The sequence below is a fragment of the Salvelinus sp. IW2-2015 genome, unplaced genomic scaffold (genome assembly GCF_002910315.2).
Source record: "Salvelinus sp. IW2-2015 unplaced genomic scaffold, ASM291031v2 Un_scaffold2733, whole genome shotgun sequence".
Lineage (NCBI taxonomy): Eukaryota > Metazoa > Chordata > Actinopteri > Salmoniformes > Salmonidae > Salvelinus > Salvelinus sp. IW2-2015.
This window is the reverse complement of record NW_019944037.1, coordinates 44,137-50,517: the sequence shown is the minus strand read 5'-3', so window position 1 is coordinate 50,517 and position 6,381 is coordinate 44,137. Positions and strand designations below refer to the sequence as shown.

General features: G+C 44.1%; 1 pseudogene; it reads right to left on the bottom strand.

Moving 5' to 3' along the window:
- LOC112074639 (glutamate receptor 1-like) overlaps window positions 1-6,381 on the bottom strand; it is an 83,722-nt pseudogene that overhangs the window by 46,711 nt on the left and 30,630 nt on the right.

Genomic DNA, 6,381 nt, shown 5'->3' with positions numbered 1-6,381 from the left:
TCACTTTTGTTTATTATTTACTTCACACTGCGCTTTGGCAATGTAAACACCTACTTTGTTTCCCATGATTCCAAAAGATCATTAAAGTTGAATTGAAATTTGAAATTGAGAAGGAGACAGGAGTAGAGGGGGCGGTTTGGGAAGAGAGAAAAGGACAGAGCGATGGGTAGGAGAAAGAGAAAGGCAGAGAGCAGAGTGGGAGATAGTGTAGTTGAGAGAGACAGAAGGAGAGAGAGACAGAAGGAGGAAGAGAGAGAGAGACAGAAGCAGATTAAGCCCACAGAGGTAATCGTCTGCATGGTGAATCAGATGCAGGCAGAAGCCAGTCACACACAGAGACACAGAAGACGATGTACAGACAGAAGCAGTCACACACAGAGACACAGAAAAGACTTGATGGTACAGACAGAAGCAGTCACCAAGAGACAGAAAGACTTGGATGTACAGCGAGGGCAGTCACACAGAGACACAGAAAGACTGATGTACAGACCAGAAGCAGTCACACACAGAACAAGAAAGACTAATGTAACAGACGAAAGCAGTCACACACAGAGACCACAGAAAGACTGATGTACAGAACATAGAAGCAGCACAGACACAGAAAGATTGATGTTACACGAGCAAGCAGGTCACACAGACACAGAGCACAGAAAGACTGATTGTACAGCAGGAGACAAAACAAGTGAACTCTGTAGCCCAGGCTTTGTGATTGGTAGTGGAAGTGGTGCTGTCACTGCTCTGACCTTCAAGCCTCGACTGTTGACTGTCTGTCTGTAGAAGTTCCAGAACCACAAGGCAACCCTTTTAATGTTGATCCTGCCACTGCCCTCTTTGATGAAACTTTCTGTGGCTGCTATTTTCACGCCATCGAACCAGAACGTATTCCCTTTCTCTTCCTCTTCTCTCCTTCTTAATGCCTAATGGGCCTGCTCCCTTCCACTCCCACCCCACTTCCTCTCCACTCCTTCACATCCCTTCTCGCCTTCTTATGCTAATGGGCCTGCTCCTCCACTCCTACCCTACCCCACTCCTCTCCCCTCCCCACATCCTCTGCCTTCTTATGCCTAATGGGCCTGCTCCCTCCATTCCCTACCCCCACTCCTCTCCACCCTACTCTCACATCTCTTCTCTCCTTCTTATGCCTAATGGGCCTGCTCTCCCTCCTCCCTTTCCCCCACTCCATCTCCTCTCCCTCCCCTCGCTCACATCCCTTCTCTCCTTCTTATGCCTAATGGGCCTGCTCCCTCATTCCCACCCCACTCCTCGCCCCTCCTCACATCCCTTCTCTCGTTCTTGATCATAATAGGGCCTGCTCCCTCCAATCCCACCTACCCCCCACTCCTCTTCGCCCCTCCCATCCCTTCTCTCCTCTTACTGCCTAATGGGGCCTTCCCTCCACTCCCCCCCCATACGCCATACCACCCCCACGTAAATATGACGCTGAACTAAGGTAGGACACAGAAAAGTAATTTTAATAGAGCCATTATGGAGAACGCAGGCAGTTTGCGTACTAGACTTTATAGCTTTATCATTTACACTTCAATCTAACAAACTGACCAGATGAGAGGGATATTGAGAGAATCATAAAGTCCCAGCAGTGAGCCAGCATATTATTGTTGTTGTTACCATTTCGGTGTCCCAAATGGCACCCTATTCCCTATATAATGCACTATAAAGGGAAATGTAGTGCAGTATAAAAGGGATATGGTGCCATTTGGGACACAGCCCATGCTTTCTGTTGACACCAATGTTCTGCTGTATTTAGTGTCCATGGGGAGGTTGTATGAGCGGTGCCCTGGGATGACCATAGCAGACAAACACAGCTAATGCACATTACCCTGCACACATTTACTCACTGACCCTCTACTGTCTGTCTGTCTCTCAGTGGCTGGCGGCTGAGAGAGTGTGTGTGTGTGTGCTCTGCAGCATTTCAACACAGTCACAGTCACAGTCAGTCAATCAAGGCAAGGGTTTCCATTCCTTTTGGAAGGCTCTACCAGCAGCAGGTTATTAGTGGCAGTATGAATGGTCTGACTCGGTAGACTACAGAGACGTCTATTCAGAGAGTGTGTAGAGAATTTTGAGACATGACATGTAATATTTTCATATTTTAGGATACACTTTTCATGTTAATGTGAATTCCTGTTATTTTCTACGATTTCTCCATAAAAAAAGCGTATCTCTGTTAAATGTCAACGGAGCACTGAGCTTTTCATTTTCAAAGCCTTTTAAATTGAATTCAGCTCATTTATAATCTTGTCAAATCTTCAAAAAGTTACTGTGAGAAGTGTCACCGCTCAGTCAACAGAGCTCCGTGCTTATTATCAATGTGTTAGGTTCCGGAATCGTTTTCTTTGGATAGAATGTTAATGACATGTCAAAGAAAGACCTCACTGAACCATTCTAAATATGAAGAGTCATACTTGTCTTATTCATCACGTTTCCACCCACTTGGGGCAGAGTGGATACCATGTTGTATGTCTTATTGTACTATCAACACATTGGGATGTACCACACATATTACACAGGACAACATCTGTAGAATCCACATAGAGAGATAAAGCAGAGATAGAAATAGAGACAAAGAGACAGAGAGAGACAGAGAAACAGACAGAGAGAGACAGAGAGAGTCGCACACAAATAACTAGACATACCTCGGCCACAGGAAAAGCTCAGCTGTGAACGAGCACAGAGACAAGGCAAGAAGGGCCTTCAATGCCATCAAAAAGAACATAAAATTTGACATACCAWTTAGGATCTGGCTAAAAATACTTTAATCAGTTATAGAACACATTGCCCTTTACGGTTGTGAGGTCTGGAGTCTGCTCACCAACCAAGAATTCACAAAATGAGACAAACACCAAATTGAGACTCTGCATGCAGAATTCTGCAATAATATCCTGTGTACAATGTAAAACACCAAATAATGCATGCAGAGCAGAATTAGGCCGAAACCCGCTAATTATCAAAATCCTGAAAAGAGACGTCTTAAAAAATTCTACAACCACCCTAAAAAGAAGCGATCTTCCAAACCTTCCATAACAAAGCCATTCACTTACAGAGAACAAACCTGGTAGAAGAAGTCCCCTTAAGCAAGCTGGGCCTGGCTCTGTCACAAACACTAAACAGACCCCACACAGCCCCCCAGGAGAGCAACACAATTCAGACCCCAGACCAATCATGAGAAACAAAAATATAATTACTTGACACATGGAATTAATTCAACAAAATAACATGCGCAAACTAGAACTTCTATTTGGACCCGTAAACAGAGAAGTGACACCAGTGGCAGAGAAATACCTGACCACTGTGACTGACCAAAACTTTAAGGTAAATTCTCTTGACTATGTACAGACTCATGACGATCGCCTATGGCTCTATTGAGAAAGGCTGCGTAGGCCAGACATGGCTCTCAAGAGTAAGAACAGGCTATGTGCACACTGGCCCACAAAAATGAGAGTGGAACGACTGAGCATGCACTTCACAGCCTCCTGTCCAAATGTAGTGACCATAATTACGAGACACGATATTCCCCTCCAAAGCAGCAAGATGTGTACCTGTTGCACACAGAAAGAAGGGATCCAGTGAAGAACAAACACCCTTAGTACACAACCATATTTATGTTATTTATTTTCCCTTTGGAACTTTAACTATTTGCACATTGTTACAACACTGTATATTGACATAATAGAACATTTCTAATGTCTTTATTATTTTGGAACATCTGTGAGTGCAATGTTTACTGTAAAACATTTGTTATTGTTTATTTAACTTTTGTTTATTATCTATTTCCCTTGTTTTGGCAATGTTAACATATGTTTCCCATGCCAATAAATCCCTTAACTTGAAATTGTATTGAGATAGTATATAAATAGAGAGAGAGAAAGAGAAAGAGAAAGAGAGAGATGGAGGTATATAGATACAGTAGAGATGGAGATATATATATATATATATAGAATGAGAGACAGAGCGAAAGAAAGAAAGAGAGAGAGAGAAAGAAAGAGAGAGGCAGAGGGAGGGAGAGAGAGAGAGATGGAGATCTTACCAGGTTGGCCAGGATGTAGTGGTAACTCTTAGCATTCTTCCCCTGTTCAACGATCTGGAGCAGAGCAGAGAAGACATGACTTTAGTGTGTGTGTGTGTGTGTGTGTGTGGGTGTGGGTGTGGTGTGTGTTCAGTACACTGTACCCATGTAGTGACCTTGGCCAGGGCAGAAGAGACACCAACTAGGGTAAGACATTGTAACAGCAGGACTCTAAAAATATGAATATTCATTCGAATCATTCCTGTAGTCTCATCCCATGCATACAGATAGACATAACAGCTTGTTAAATAGTAGGGATTGTAAAGATTAACCAATACGAGTCAGTCCCCAATTTAAATATTTAAGATATGACTGCATTATTCCGCGGACCCCAAACCGATCCAAATGTAGCATGCACCGGTCAGAACATCGATTCAAGCGTTGCAAATTTCTAATTCACATTTATTGTTGCTCATGTTAAGTTCTTTCTACCTTCTGAAGATTCCTCTCATCTCTTGTMACAACTGATGCGTCCTCTCCTTCACTGTGGAACTAAGCATGTAACTGTATTGACAGTCATTGATCTACAAGTCCTGTTGCATTCTGACCAACACCAGGTAATATCAGTAGTCTAGTCAAACTGGGCACTGTGCCCTGCTTCTCACGCGCTGCACCAAACCACGAGGTTAAGCGGGCGCTGTTCAAATTCTTAAAAATGACTTTTGCATCATCTTATCTTGAGGGGCGCCTTAATTTTAGTCTTACTGTCAGTCGTACAACCTGGTCAAACTTTGGCTAGTTATTGTATCATATGCGCTGCTTGAAAGAATGTGTCTTTACCAAAATAAAAGTAAGCTAACGGCTTCATGAAACTTATACAAGGTCATCATAAAAGGACTTACTTACTTATAGTATAAAACAAACGTATAAGATTCTTCATAATGTAACCTCATGACCTTATATCTCAGCCGCCCGCGCATATCTGCTATCCCAAAATGTTATTCTCCTTCCCCATTGGCAGCGGTGGGTAGATGCCTAGCCATGTTTAGATGCCGTACATTTACATTCTAAGTCATTTAGTCATGACACTGTCTTATCCATGATGGCGACCTTACAAAGTGGAAGTTCCATACATATTCATTCCTGGGTCCCCCCGTGGGAATTGAAACCCACAACCCCTGGCGTTGCAAGCGCCCATGCTCTACAACTGAGCCCACGCCTAGTCTTCCTTACTGCTCAGCATCAGGGCCTACACGACACACACACACCACACACACACTACACACACACACACACACACACACACACACACACACACGACACACAACACACACACAGCACCACACCACACCACACACACACACACACACCCACACACCAACACAGACACAGGCACACACAGTACATGACAACCATTAGGTACATACATACATTACACACACACATCACACACACACACACACCACACACACACACACACATCACACACACACACCACTCCCCAAACACACACACACACACTACACACGACGTGACATAATACACACACACAGATCACAGGCGACCAGCACAGTACATACAGCATAGACTATAATACACACACCACACAACACACACTACACACACACACACACACACCCCACACACAAGAATATTATACACACACACCACAGCACACCACGACACAACACACACCACACACAACACCACACACACACACACACACACACACACCACACACACACACACACACACACACACACCAACACACACACACACACACCACACAAAAAGCGATCAGATCTTCAGCTCAGACATCGCAGGAGCGCCCAGCTCATGATCTCTTGGCTTCGCACCTTCATTTTTCTATCAAACCGAATCGCACCCAAACGTTTCCAACCTTAAACGTTCCTGTATTGAAGCCCAGTAACTCTAATATACGTATCGAATCGTCTTGAAAGGATTATATGCCACATCCGTATACATTAGTCATTACAATTTACCACTAGATGAGAAACACACTGATTAAAAACATGCGCCCTAATTATATGCAGGCTCTACATTTAGCTCACCGTTAAGAGCATTAAGCACATAAACCATTGTTCTGATTTCCCTTCTGGCGTGAGGATCAAGATAGCCCCCCTCTCTCTCCCACACAGGGAAAACAGGGCGGTAGTTGGGGCTGGGCTCCTAGGACTTTAAACGACCCGGTCGTACACTTCCTCTCTCTCTGTACTGGCAATATGGAGAAGGCCAGATGAAGATCCTTGTGCTTGAGGGAGGAGGACTCTGCCAAACTTTAAGAATCAAAAGTTTGATCTCCTCCGCTCTCTCTGTGTGGGGGTCCCTGTGTATCT